The sequence below is a fragment of the Capra hircus genome, chromosome 20, assembly GCF_001704415.2.
Source record: "Capra hircus breed San Clemente chromosome 20, ASM170441v1, whole genome shotgun sequence".
NCBI classification, from domain to species: domain Eukaryota; kingdom Metazoa; phylum Chordata; class Mammalia; order Artiodactyla; family Bovidae; genus Capra; species Capra hircus.
Genome location: NC_030827.1, coordinates 45,629,036 through 45,643,129, shown reverse-complemented (window position 1 = coordinate 45,643,129; position 14,094 = coordinate 45,629,036).

Below are 14,094 nucleotides of genomic sequence, written 5' to 3'. Positions count from 1 at the left end.
CCACAGTTCAAAAGCATCAATTCTTCGGCGCTCACCCTTCTTCACAGTCCAACCCTCACATCAATACATGACCGCTGGGAAAACCATAGCCTTGACTAGACGGACCTTAGTCGGCCAAGTAATGTCTCTGCTTTTGAATATGCTATTTAGGTTGGTCATAACTTTTCTTCCAAGGAGTAAGTGTCTTTTAATTTCATGGCTGCAGTCACCATCTGCAGTGATTTTGGAGCCCCCAAAAATAAAGTCTGACACTGTTTCCACTGTTTCTCCATCTATTTCCCATGGAGTGATGGGACCGGATGTCATGATCTTCGTTTTCTGAATGTTGAGCTTTAATCCAACTACTGCATTTCAAATTTTTTGTTGACTATGAGGGCTACTCCATTTCTTCTAAGGGATACTTGCCCACAGTAATGGATATAACGGTCATCTGAATTAAATTTGACATTTTCTGTTCATTTTAGTTCACTGATTCCTAAAATATCGATGTTCACTCTTGCCATTTCCTGTTTGACCACTTTTAATTTGCCTTGACTCATGGACCTCACATTCCAGATTCCTATGCAATAGTATTCTTTACAGCATCAAGCTTTACTTTTATCACATACACATCCACAACTGAGCATGCTTTCTGCTTTGGCCCAGCCTCTTCATTCTTTCTGGAGCTATTTCTCTGCTCTTCCCCAGTAGCATATTGGATACCTACTGACCTTGGGGGCTCATCTTCTGTTACCATGTTTGTTTTGCCTTTTAATCCTGTTCACAGGGTTCTTGAGGCAAGAATACTGAAGTGGTTTGCCATTCCCTTTCTCTCTTATGTATTGGTACAAATTTCAAGTAATATATCAGAGTTGGAAAACATACCTTAAACACTCTATAGTATATATAAATGTGGTGTCATATAAAGATATTTGGTCTTTTTCTCCAGTTCCTGGCACAGAGCTCCTAAAACTCTCAGAATTCCCTGAGTGATAAAGATGAAAGGCACTTTTTTTGCTCTAATGAAACAACTGTTGGAGGGCCCTTAGAGAGATAATGTTAGGATGGAGACTGTTGTCAGAAATATCAAGCTTTGATTATGAGCCTGGAACTTTCAGCCTCATCACTTAACCTCTAGGGAAGGAAGGCTAGAGATTGAATTAATAATGGATTGAATACGACTATAGCATGAATCCTCTATAGAAACCCCTTAATAGTGGCATGCAGAGTTTCCAGGTTGGTGAAGGCATCCAAGTGCCAGGGGAGGGTGGCTAGTCCCAACTCCAAATGATAGAGGACAAATGTTAGGACTATCAGAAAATTTGTTGGAAGTATTGGAGAGCACCACAGAATAAAGTATACATATACTGTCAAATATACTGAGAACTCCCAGAGAATTTGACTTTGAAGACCAGTGGGAGACTGAGCCAGACTTGCCTGTGAGTGTCCATGTCTCTGGTGTCTCTTGGCAGTGAAAGTCCAGAGTTCTAACCTCTAGAGCACTGGGGAATTCCCTGTTAACATATTTCTGCTATCACTTAACAAGCTGTACAGAGGAAAATCTGCAAATGCTGTTTATTTGGCTTAATATTTGGCATCAGTAAATACAAAATCTTGCTTTAAAAAAATAGTGTATTGTTTAGACCTTCAAACAATTTGGAAGAAACTGTTCTGGTACTGGAACGCATGTAAGAATTAAAGATTTTAAAATTAAAAAAAAATAAATTAATTAAAAAAAATAAAAAAATAAAAATATGGGCTACATAATTCATATATGTGTGATAAAAACATTTATACACAGAATTTCTAATTATATTTGTGTTACACATGAGTTATCATTTAGCCATAATTTCCACAGATGATGATGCCCTAAAGTTGAATCTAATATCATCATAATAGTTGCCTTATTCTGTAGGAATATTACTTTGTCTCTCTATACTTCCACTTCACGTTTTGTAATTTGGAGATGACACTGATACTGCAAGCTTAAGGAGCAAACTTTGAATATATATAAATTGCACATGTATGATACATTGTATATGTTGGAAAAGGCTTTTTGGTGGTTAATGTAAACTCAAATTATTATGGTAAAATATAAACAGCTGCCTTATCATATGTAAATTATGATGTCAAGGATTGAGCAGATAAACTACCTACCAAGTTCAGCAACATAATTGTGGAAGTCTTGAATTTTTTATAATGTAATTTAGTGGCAATAGATTTCTTTTTTATATGGGATTTTAAAAAATATTCACATTTCTGTTCTTTGGATCGTCAATCTGAACTTGCAAATCAAAAGAAATTCTGAAGAAAGAGTTTGATTGTCTAAAACGAAGTATTCTAAATTATGGAAATGCACCTCAAACGAAATGAGAGAGAAATCATAATGAAGCTTCTTTTTCTCTTGATATATTCTCCTAAAGTGTTGCAAAATAGATGTTATTAATATATTAAAATATTCTTTTTTAAGTTTTAAAATTCGGCCACTCTAAATAACCAGAAAACTTTGCATTAAATTTCCACATGGTAGACTTTTCAATACAAATCTTTAAAGTTTATTTTCATCAAAGCTGTAAAAAATAACAATATATTTTATAAACAGAGGTATTTTTATATTTTTTCCCTCAAACAATTTAACCATTCTTTGATGCTTATAGTGAATGTGTGCAAGCAGGTTTGGCATTTCTTTTATTCAATTATACAACTTATTCATAGAGTCCAGTGGTTAGAGGTTGTAGCAACTAGCAACCAGTCTTCTATTGTACCCCAATCATTTAAACTATGAAGACATAAAGAATATAGGACACTAATAATAAGATATAGCCATTTACCAAAATCAAGAATAGGGGAAGGATTTCTGATGATCATAGCATCACTGAGGTTGATATTGCTCCTGGACTTCTGCATTCTGTGCTATTTATTGTGCATATGCATAAATGGGTATAAAAGGATTGAGGCAAAATTATTGTTTACTTCCACATTCGTCCATGAATTGGAGACATGAGAGTTAAATTAATGAGAAAATGTAAGAAAAGGGGATAGCCATTTTTTAATGATAGCATAGAAAATGAATTTGTAGAATTTTTCAACTTTCTTCCCTACCCAATTCCCACCTACAGTAAAGTAAGGGAACGAAATTTGGGGGCAACCCAATATTATGAAACTTATCAAGCATACAGTATGGTTGAAGTAATTTTACATAAATATTCACATATTCACTACATAAAACTACAGTTAATATATCACCATTTATCTTACTATGCTCTGCATTTAAAAATAAATTGCAGATATCATGATACTTATCCCAGAATATAACTAGGTGCAGTTCACTATTCTCAAGAGATTTAATTTTCTTTTGAGCTAAACCTTAAATGTAACGAAATGCAAAAAAATAAATGTTTCATTATATAAGGTCTCATAAATACATATACCTGTATAACACCAAACTTTATCAAGATATAGAAAACCGTCAGTTCATTTCAGATCAGTCACTCAGTCGTGCACAACTCTTTGTGACCCTATAGATTGTAGCACACCAAGGCTCCCTGTCCATCACCAACTCCTGGAGCTTACTCAAACTCATGTCTGTCATGTTGGTAATGCCATCCAACCATCGCATCCTCTGTTGTCCCCTTCTCCTCCTGCCTTCAATCTTTCCCAGCATCAGGGTCTTTTCCAATCAGTTGGTTCTTCGCATGAGGTGGCCAAAGTATTGGAGCTTCAGTTTCAGCATCAGTCCTTCCAATGAATATTTAGAACTGGTTTGCTTTAGGATGGATTGGTTGATCTCCTTGCAGTCCAAGGGACTCTCAAGAGTCTTTTGCAACACCACAGTTCAAAAGCATCAATTCTTCAGGGCTCAGCTTTATTTATACTCCAAATCTCACATCCATATATTGACTACTGGAAAAGTAGCCTTGATGAACTTTTGCTGGCAAAGTAATGTCTCTGCTTTTTAATATGCTGTCTAGGTTGGTTATAACTTTCCTCCCAAAGAGCAAGTGTCTTTTAATTTCATGGCTACAATCACCATCTGTAGTGATTTTGGAGTCCCCCAAAATAATGTCAGCCACTGTTTCCACTGTTTCCCCATCTATTTGCCATGAAGTGATGGGACCAGTCTTCTCTTGTGTTGTTTGAAGAGGGTGTTTGCTATGACCATTGCATTTTCTTGGCAAAACTCTATTAGTCTTGGCCCTCCTTCATTCTGCATTCCAAGACCAAATTTGCCTGTTACTCCAGGTATTTCTTGACTTCCTACTTTTGGATTCCAGTCCCCTATAATGAAAAGGACATCTTTTTTGGGTGTTAACTCTAAAAGGTCTTGTAGGTCTTCATAGAACCATTCAACTTCAGCTTCTTCAGCATTACTGGTTGGGGCATAGACTTGGATTATTGTGATATTGAATGCTTTGCCTTGGAAACGAACAGAGATCATTCTGTCATTTTTGAGATTGCATCCAAGTACTGCATTTCAGACTCTTTTGTTAACAATGATGGCTACTCCATTTCTTTTGAGGGATTCCTGCCCGCAGTAGTAGATATAATGGTCATCTGAGTTAAATTCACCCATTCAAGTCCATTTTAGTTCACTGATTCCCTAGAAAGTCGATGTTCACTCTTGCCATCTCCTGTTTGACCACTTCCAATTTGCCTTGATTCATGGACCTGACATTCCAGGTTCCTATGCAATATTGCTCTTTACAGTATCAGACCTTGCTTCTATCACCAGTCACATCCACAGCTGGGTATTGTTTTTGCTTTGGCTCCATCGCTTCATTCTTTATGGAGTTATTTCTCCACTGAGCTCCAGTAGCATATTGGGCACCTACTGACCTGGGGAGTACCTCTTTCAGTATCCTATTATTTTGCCTTTTCATACTGTTCATGAGGTTCTCAAGGCAAGAATACTGAAGTGGTTTGCCATTCCCTTCTCCAGTGGACCACATTCTGTCAGCTCTCTCTGCCATGACCTAACCATCATTGGTTGCCCTGTGGGCATGGTTTGGTTTCATTGAGTTAGACAAGGCTGTGGTCTTAGTGTGAATAGAATGACTATCTTTCTGTGATTATGGTTTCAGTGTGTCTGCCCTCTGATGCCCTCTTGCAACACCTACCATCTTACCTGGGTTTCTCTTACCTTGGGTGTGAGGTATACACAGTCAGCAGAAACAAAACCAGGAGCTGACAGTGGCTCAGATCATGAACTTCTTATTAACAAATTCAGACTTAAATTGAAGAAAGTAGGGAAAACTGCTAGACCATTCCGATATGACCTAAATCAAATCCCTTATGATTATACAGTGGAAGTGAGAAATAGATTCAAGGGTCTAGATCTGATAGATAAAATGCATGATGAACTATGGAATGAGGTTTGTGACAGTGTATAGGAGACAGGGATCAAGATCATCTCCATGGAAAACAAATGCAACAAAGCAAAATGGCTGTCTGGGAAAGCCTTACAAATAGCTGTGAAAAGAAGAGAAGTGAAAAGCCAAGGAGAAAAGGAAAGATATAAGCATCTGAATGCAGAATTCCAAAGAATAGCAAGAAGAGATAAAAGCCATCTTCAGCGATCAATGCAAACAAATAGAGGAAAAGAACAGAATGGGAAAGACTACAGATCTCTTTAAGAAAATTCGAGATACCAAGGGAATATTTCATGCAAAGATGGGCTTGAAAAGGACAGAAATGGTATGGACCTAACAGAAGTAGAAGATATTAAGAAAAGATGGCAAGAATACACAGAAGAACTGTACAAAAAAGATCTCCATGACCCGGATAATCACGATGGTGTAATCACTCATCTAGAGCCAGATATCCTGGAATGTGAAGTCAAGTAGGCCTTAGAAAGCATCACTATGAACAAAGCTACTGGAGGTGATGGAATTCCAGTTGAGCTGTTTCAAATCCTGAAAAATGAGGCTGTGAAAGTGCTGCACTCAATATGCCAACAAATTTGGAAAACTCAGCAGTGGCCACAGGACTGGGAAAGTCAGTCTTTCTTTGGGATTCATTTCAATCCCAAAGAAACGCAATGCCAAAGAATGCTCAAACTATCACACAATTGCACTCATCTCACATGCTAGTAAAGTAATGCTCAAAATTCTCCAAGTCAGGCCTCAGCAATATGTGAACCTTGAACTCCCTGATGTTCAAGCTGGTTTTAGAAAAGGGAGAGGAACCAGAGATCAAATTGCCAACATCCACTGGATCATGGAAAAAGCAAGAGAGTTCCAGAAAAACATCTATTTCTGCTTTATTGACTATGGCAAAGCCTTTGACTGTGGGGATCACAATAAAGTGTGAAAAATTCTGAAAGAGATGGGAATACCAGACCACCTGACCTGCCTCTTGAGAAATCTGTTTGCAGGTCAGGAAGCAACAGTTAGAAATGGACATGGAACAACAGACTGGTTCCAAATAGGAAAAGGAGTACGACAAGGCTGAATATTGTCACCCTCCTTATTTAACTTTTATGCAGAGTACATCATGAGAAACATTGGACTGGAAGAAACACAAGCTGGAATCAAGATTGCCAGGAGAAATATCAATAACCTCAGATATGCAGATGATACCACCCTTATGGCAGAGAGTGAAGAGGAGCTAAAAAGCCTCTTGGTGAAAGTGAAAGAGGAGAGTGAAAAAGTTGGCTTAAAGCTCAACATTCAGAAAACGAAGATCATGACATCCGGTCCCATCACTTCATGGGAAATAGATGGGGAAAGAGTGGAAACAGTGTCAGACTTTATATTTTTGGGCTCTAACATCACTGCAGATTGTGATTGCAGCCATAAAATTAAAAGACGCTTACTCCTTGGAGGAAAAGTTGTGAGCAACCTTGATAGCATATTCAAAAGCAGAGACATTACTTTGCCAACTAAGGTCCGTCTAGTCAAGGCTATGGTTTTTCCAGTAGTCATGTATGGATGTGAGTTGGACTGTGAAGAAGGCTGAGCACCGAAGAATTGATGCTTTTTAACTGTGGTGTTGGAGAAGACTCTTGAGAGTCCTTTGGACTGCAAGGAGATCCAACCAGTCCATTCTGAAGGAGATCAGCCCTGGCATTTCTTTGGAAGAAATGATGCTAACGCTGAAGCTCTAGTACTTTGGCCACCTCATGTGAAGAGTTGACTCATTGGAAAAGACTTTGATGTTGGGACGGATTGGGGGCTGGAGAAGAAGGGGACAACAGAGGATGAGATGGCTGAATGGCATCACTGACTCGATGGATGCGAGTCTGAGTGAACTCCGCGAGTTGGTGATGGACAGGGAGGGCTGGCCTGCTGTGATTCATGGGGTCGCAAAGAGTCAGACACGACTGAGCGACTGAACTGAACTGAACTGATGAGACCAGATGCCATGTACTTATTTTTCTGAATGTTAAGTTTTAAACCAATTTTTACACTCTTGTCTTTCACTTTCATCAAGAAGCTCTTTAGTTCCTCACTTTCCTCCATAAGGGTGGTGTCATTTGCATATTTGAGGTTATTGGGATTTCTCCTGGCAATCTTGATTGCAGCTTGTGGTTCATCCAGCTCAGAGTTTCCCATGATGTACTCTGCATATAAGTTAAATAAGCAGGGTGACAATATGCAGCCTTGATGTACTCCAGTCAAGTACCATGTCTGTTGTTCCATGTCCAGTTCTAACTGTTGCTTCATGACCTGCATATGGATTTCTCAAGAAGCAGGTCAGGTGGTCCGGTATTCACGTCTTTTTAAGGATTTTCCACAGTTTGTGTTGATCCACACAGTCAAAGGCTTTGGCATAGTCAATAAAGCAGAAATAGATTTTTTTTTTTTTCTGGGACTCTTTTGCTTTTTCCATGATCCAACGGATGTTGGCGATTTGTTCTCTGGTTCCTCAAACTTTTCTAAAGCTATCTTGAAGTTCGTGAAGTTCACATACTTTTGAAGCCTGACTTGGAGAATTTGGAGTGTTACTAGTGTGTGAGATGAGTGCAATTGTGCAGTAGTTTGAATATTCTTTGGCATTGTCTTTCTTAGGTTTTGGAATGAAAACTGACATTTTCCAATCCTGTTGCCACTGCTGAGATTTCCAAATTTGCTGGCATATTGAATGCAGTACTTTCACAGCATCATCTTTGATGATTTGAAATAGCACTACTGGAATTCTATCACCTCCACTAGCTTTGTTCATAGTGATGCTTCCTAAGGCCCACTTGACTTCACATTCCAGGATGTCTGGCTCTAGGTGAGTGATCACACTATCATGGTTATCTGGGTTGTGAAGATCTTTATTTTGTATAGTTCTTCTATGTATTCTTGTCACCTCTTCTTAATATCTCTGCTTCCATACCATTTCTGTCCTTTATTGAGACCACCTTTGCATGAAATATTCTCTTGGTATCCTTAATTTTCTTGAAATGATCTCCAGTCTTTCCCATTCTATTGTTATCCTCTATTTCTTTTCACTGATCACTGAAGAAGGTTTTCTTATCTCTTCTTGCTATTCTTTGGAACTCTGCATTCAAATGGGCATAACTTTCCTTTTCTTCTTTGCTTTTCACTTCTCTTTTTTTCACAGCTATTCGTAAAACATCCTCAGACAGCCATTTTGCTTTTTTGCATATCTTTTTTCTTGAGGGTGGTCTTGATCACTGCCTCTTGTACAATATCATGAAACTCCATCCATAGTTCATCAGGCATTCTGTCTATAAGATCTAATCCCTTGAATCTAGCTCTCACTTCCACTGTATAGTAGTAAGGGATTTGCTTTAGATAATACTTGAATGGTCTAGTGGTTTTCCCTACTTTCTTCGATTTACATCTGAATTTGGCAATAAGGAGTCATGATCTGAACCACAGTTGGCTCCCAGTCTTATTTTTGCTGATTGCATAGAGCTTCTCCATCTTTGGTTGCAAAGAATGTAGTCAATATGATTTTGGTCTTGACCATCTGGTGATGTCCATGTGTAGAGTCTTCTCTTGGGTTGTCAGAAAAGAGTATTTGCTATGATCAGTGTGTTCTCTTGGCAAACCTCTGTTAGCTTTTGCCCTGCTTCATTCTGCAGTCCAAGCCCAAATTTGCATGTTACTCCAGTTGTTTCTTGACTTTCTACTTTTGCATTCTAGTCCCCTATAATGAACAGGACATCTTTTTTGAGTGTTAGTTCTAACACTGAAGATCTTGTAGGTCTTCATACAATTGTTCAACTTCACCTTCTTCGGCGTTACTTGTTGGAGCATAGCCTTGGATTTACTGTGATATTGGTTGGTTTGCCTTGGAAAATGAACAGAGATCACTCTGTCATTTTTGAGATTGCATTCAAGTATTGCATTTCGGACTCTTGCTGACTATGATGGCTACTCCATTTCTTCTAAGGGATTCTTGCCAACATTGGTAGATATAATGGTCATCTGAGTTAAATTCACCCATTCCAGTCCATTTTAGTTTGCTGAGTTCTAAAATGTCCATGATCACTTTTGCCGTCTCCTGTTCGACCACTTCCAATTTGCCTTATAAATAGCTGTGAAAAAAAGAAAGGCAAAAAACAACGGAGAAAAGGAAAGATATAAGCATCTGAATGCAGAGTTCCAGAGAAAAGCAAGAAGAGATAAGAAAGCCTTCTTCAGCCATCAATGCAAAGAAATAGAGGAAAACAACAGAATGGGAAAGACTCGAGATCTCTTTAAGAAAATTAGAGATAACAAGAGAACATTTCATGCAAAGATGGGCTCTCTAAAGGACAGAAATGGTATGGACCTAACAGAAGCAGAAGATATTAAGAAGAGATGACAAGAATACACAGAAGAACTGTACGACAAAAATCTTCACGACCAAGATAATCACGACCGTGTGATCACTCATCTAGAGCCAGACATCCTGGGATGTGAAGTCAAGTGGGGCTTAGAAAGCATCACAACAAACAAAGCTACTGGAGGTGATATAATTCCAGTTGAGCTGTTTCAAATCATGAAAGATGATGCTGTGAAAGTGCTGCACTCAATATGCCAACAAATTTGGAAAACTCAGCAGTGGCCACAGGACTGGAAAAGGTCAGTTTTCATTCCAATCACAAAGAAAGGCAATGCCAAAGAATGCTTAAACTACCACACAACTGTACTCAATTCACATGCTAGTAAAGTAATGATCAAAATTCTCCAAGCCAGGCTTCAGCAATACGTAAACCATGAACTCTCTGATGTTCAAGCTGGTTTTAGAAAAGGCTGAGGAACAAGAGATCAAATTGCCAACATCCACTGGATCATGGAAAAAGCAAGAGAGTTCCAGAAAAACATCTATTTCTGCTTTGTTGACTATGCCAAAGCCTTTGACTGTGTGGATCACAATAAACTGGAAAATTCTTAAAGAGATGGGAATCCCAGACCACCTGACCTGCCTCTTGAGAAATCTGTTTGCAGGCCAGGAAGCAACAGTTAGAACTGGACATGGAACAACAGACTGGTTCCAAATAGGAAAAGGAGTACATCAAGGCTGTATATTGTCACCCTGCTTATTTAACTTCTATGCAGGGTGCATCATGAGAAATGCTGGGCTGGAAGAAGCACAGGCTGGAATCAAGGTTGCCAGGAGAAATATCAATAACCTCAGATATGCAGATGACACCACCCTTATGGCAGAAAGTGAATACGAACTAAAAAGCCTCTTGATGAAAGTGAAAGAGGAGAGTGAAAAAGTTGGCTTAAAGCTCAACATTCAGAAAACGAAGATCATGGCATCCGGTTCCATGACTTCACAACAAATAGATGGGGAAACAGTGGAAACAGTGTCAGACTTTATATTTTTGGGCTCCAAAATCACTGCAGATGGTGATTGCAGCCATGAAATTAAAAGACGCTTACTCCTTGGAAGAAAAGTTGTGACCAACCTAGATAGCATATTCAAAAGCAGAGACATTACTTTGCCAACTAAAGTCCGCCTAGTCAAGGCTCTGGTTTTTCTTGTGGTCATGTGTGGATGTGAGAGTTGGACTGTGAAGAAGTCTGAGCGCTGAAGAACTGATGCTTTTGAAGTGTGGTGTTCGAAAAGACTCTTGAGAGTCCCTTGGACTGCAAGGAGATCCAACCAGTCCATTCTGAAGGAGATCAACCCTGGAATTTCTTTGGAAGGAATGATGCTAAAGCTGAAACTCCAGTACTTTGGCCACCTCATGGAATAGTTGACTCATTGGAAAAGACTCTGATGCTGGGAGGTTTGGGGGCAGGAGGAGAAGGGGATGACAGAGGATGAGATGGCTGGATGGCATCACTGGCTTGATGTACTTGAGTCTGAGTGAAGTCCGGGAGTTTGTGATGGACAGGGAGGCCTGGTGTGCTGTGATTTGTGGGGTCACAGAAAGTCTGACACCACTGAGTGACTGAACTGAACTGAATTTGCCTTGATTCATGGACCTAACATTCCAGGTGCCTGTGCAGTAGTTCTTTGCATCATTGGACTTTGCTTCTATCATCTGTCACATCCACAACTGGGTGTTGTTTTTGCTTTGGCTCTGTCTGTTCCTTCTTTCTGGAGTTCTTTCTCCACTGATCTCTAGTAGCATATTGGACACCTACTGACCTAGGGAGTTTATCTTTCTGTGTTTTATCTTTTTGCCTTTTCATACTGTTCATGGGTTCTCAAGGCAGGAATGCTGAAGTGGTTTGCCATTCCCTTCTCCAACAGACCACATTTTGTCAGAACTCTTCACCATGACCTGCCTATCTTGGGTGGCCCTAGAAGGCATGGCTCATAGTTTCATTGAGGTAGATAAGGTTGTGGTCTATGTGATCAGATGATTAATTTTCTGTGATTTTGATTTTCAGTCTGTCTGCCCTCTGATGGAGAAGGATAAGAGGCTTATGAAACTTTCTAATGGGATAGACTGAGGGGGAAAGTGAGTCCTGTTCTGATAGATAAGGCCATGCTCAGTAAATCTTTAATCCTATTTTCTGTTGATGAGTGGAGCTGTGTTCCCTCCCTGCTGTTTACCTAGGGCCAAACTATGGTGGGCTTCCCTGGTGGCTCAGAGGTTAAAGCGTCTGCCTGGAATGCAGGAGACCCGGGTTTTATCCCTGGGTCGGGAAGATCCCTTGGAGAAGAAAATGGCAACCCACTCCAGTACTCTTGCCTGAAGAATCCCATGGAGGGAGGAGCCTGGTAGGCTACAGTCCATGGGGTCGCAAAGAGTTGGACACAACTGAGCAACTTCACTTTCAAACTATGGTGCAGGTAATGAAGATAATGGTGACCTCCATCAAAGGATCCCATGCATGCATTGCTACACTCAGTGCCCCCAAGATTGCAACAAGCCACCACCGACCAACGCCTGCACTGGAGACTCCTGAACACTCTTGAGCAAGTCTGGGTCAGTCCCTTGTGGGGTCACTGCTCCTTTCAGAAAACTGTCAACTCTTCAGAAAACTTGTCAAGTCTTATTTCTCACCCCTAAACACAGAGGCAACCACTTTTAATTTGTTTCTATCATAAATTGTTTCATTTTAAAATTTCATGTAAACGGATTTATACATTATATCATCTTTGCATGGTCATTCACTTAGCACTTTTGAGACATCTATTTTGTGTGAATCACAAGTTCACTCATTTTTAATGATTAACAGCATTACATTGTATAAATATATCAGATTTTGTTCATTCATTCTATATACCCAGTTTGGGCTGATATTAATAAACCTGGTGTTTAACATTCTTGCATAATTTTTAAGGAAAAATTTCCCATTTATTTAAAGTTAGTGTTAAAAGAAGAATTGTTGAGGCAAATAGTATTCTTTGCTTTCTCTTTTTAAGAAACTGCTATAAATATGAATAGAAATTACGAGTAAATGTTGAACTAATCTAGACTGTTCTTAAAACTTTGTATTGTTCAGTTCAGTCACTCAGTCATGTCAAACTCTTTGCAACTCCATGGACTGGAGCATGCCAAGCTTCCCTGTCCATCACCAATTCCCAGAGCTAACTCAAGTTCATGTCCATTGAGTCCATGATGCCATCTAGCCATGTCTTCATAATTTTAATATTATGATGAATTATACTGATATTTCCTTATCATCTAAATTTGCAATCCCAAGTATAATAAAATGTTGAATACTGTTGTCTGTGTATGCTTTGCTGTCCACTCAGGTATATTCTTTGTGAAGTGTCTTTTATTTATTTATTTATTTATTTTAGTTTTTTTTATTTTTTAAATTTTAAAATCTTTAATTCTTACATGCGTTCCTAAACATGAACCTCCCTCCCACCTCCCTCCCCACAACATCTCTCTGGGTCATCCCCATGCACCAGCCCCAAGCATGCTGCACCCTACGTCAGACATGGACTGGCGATTCAATTCTTACATGATAGTATACATGTTAGAATGCCATTCTCCCAAATCATCCCACCCTCTCCCTCTCCCTCTGAGTCCAAAAGTCCGTTATACACATCTGTGTCCTTTTTCCTGTCTTGCATACAGGGTCGTCATTGCCATCTTCCTAAATTCCATATATATGTGTTAGTATACTGTATTGGTGTTTTTCTTTCTGGCTTACTTCACTCTGTATAATTGGCTCCAGTTTCATCCATCTCATCAGAACTGATTCAAATGAATTCTTTTTAACGGCTGAGTAATACTCCATTGTGTATATGTAGCCGCAGCTTTCTTATCCATTCATCTGCTGATGGACATCTAGGTTGTTTCCATGTCCTGGCTATTATAAACAGTGCTGCAATGAACATTGGGGTACATGTGTCTCTTTCAATTCTGGTTTCCTCCGTGTGTATGCCCAGCAGTGGGATTGCTGGGTCATAAGGTAGTTCTATTTACAATTTTTTAAGGAATCTCCACGCTGTTCTCCATAGTGGCTGTACTAGTTTGCATTCCCACCAACAGTGTAGGAGGGTTCCCTTTTCTCCACACCCTCTCCAGCATTTATTGCTTGCAGATTTTTGGATCGCAGCCATTCTGACTGGTGTGAAGTGGTACCTCATTGTGGTTTTGATTTGCATTTCTCTAATAATGAGTGATGTTGAGCATCTTTTCATGTGTTTGTTAGCCATCCATATGTCTTCTTTGGAGAAATGTCTATTTAGTTCTTTGGCCCATTTTTTGATTGGGTCGTTTATTTTTCTGAAGTGTCTTTTAAAGTCTCCAGC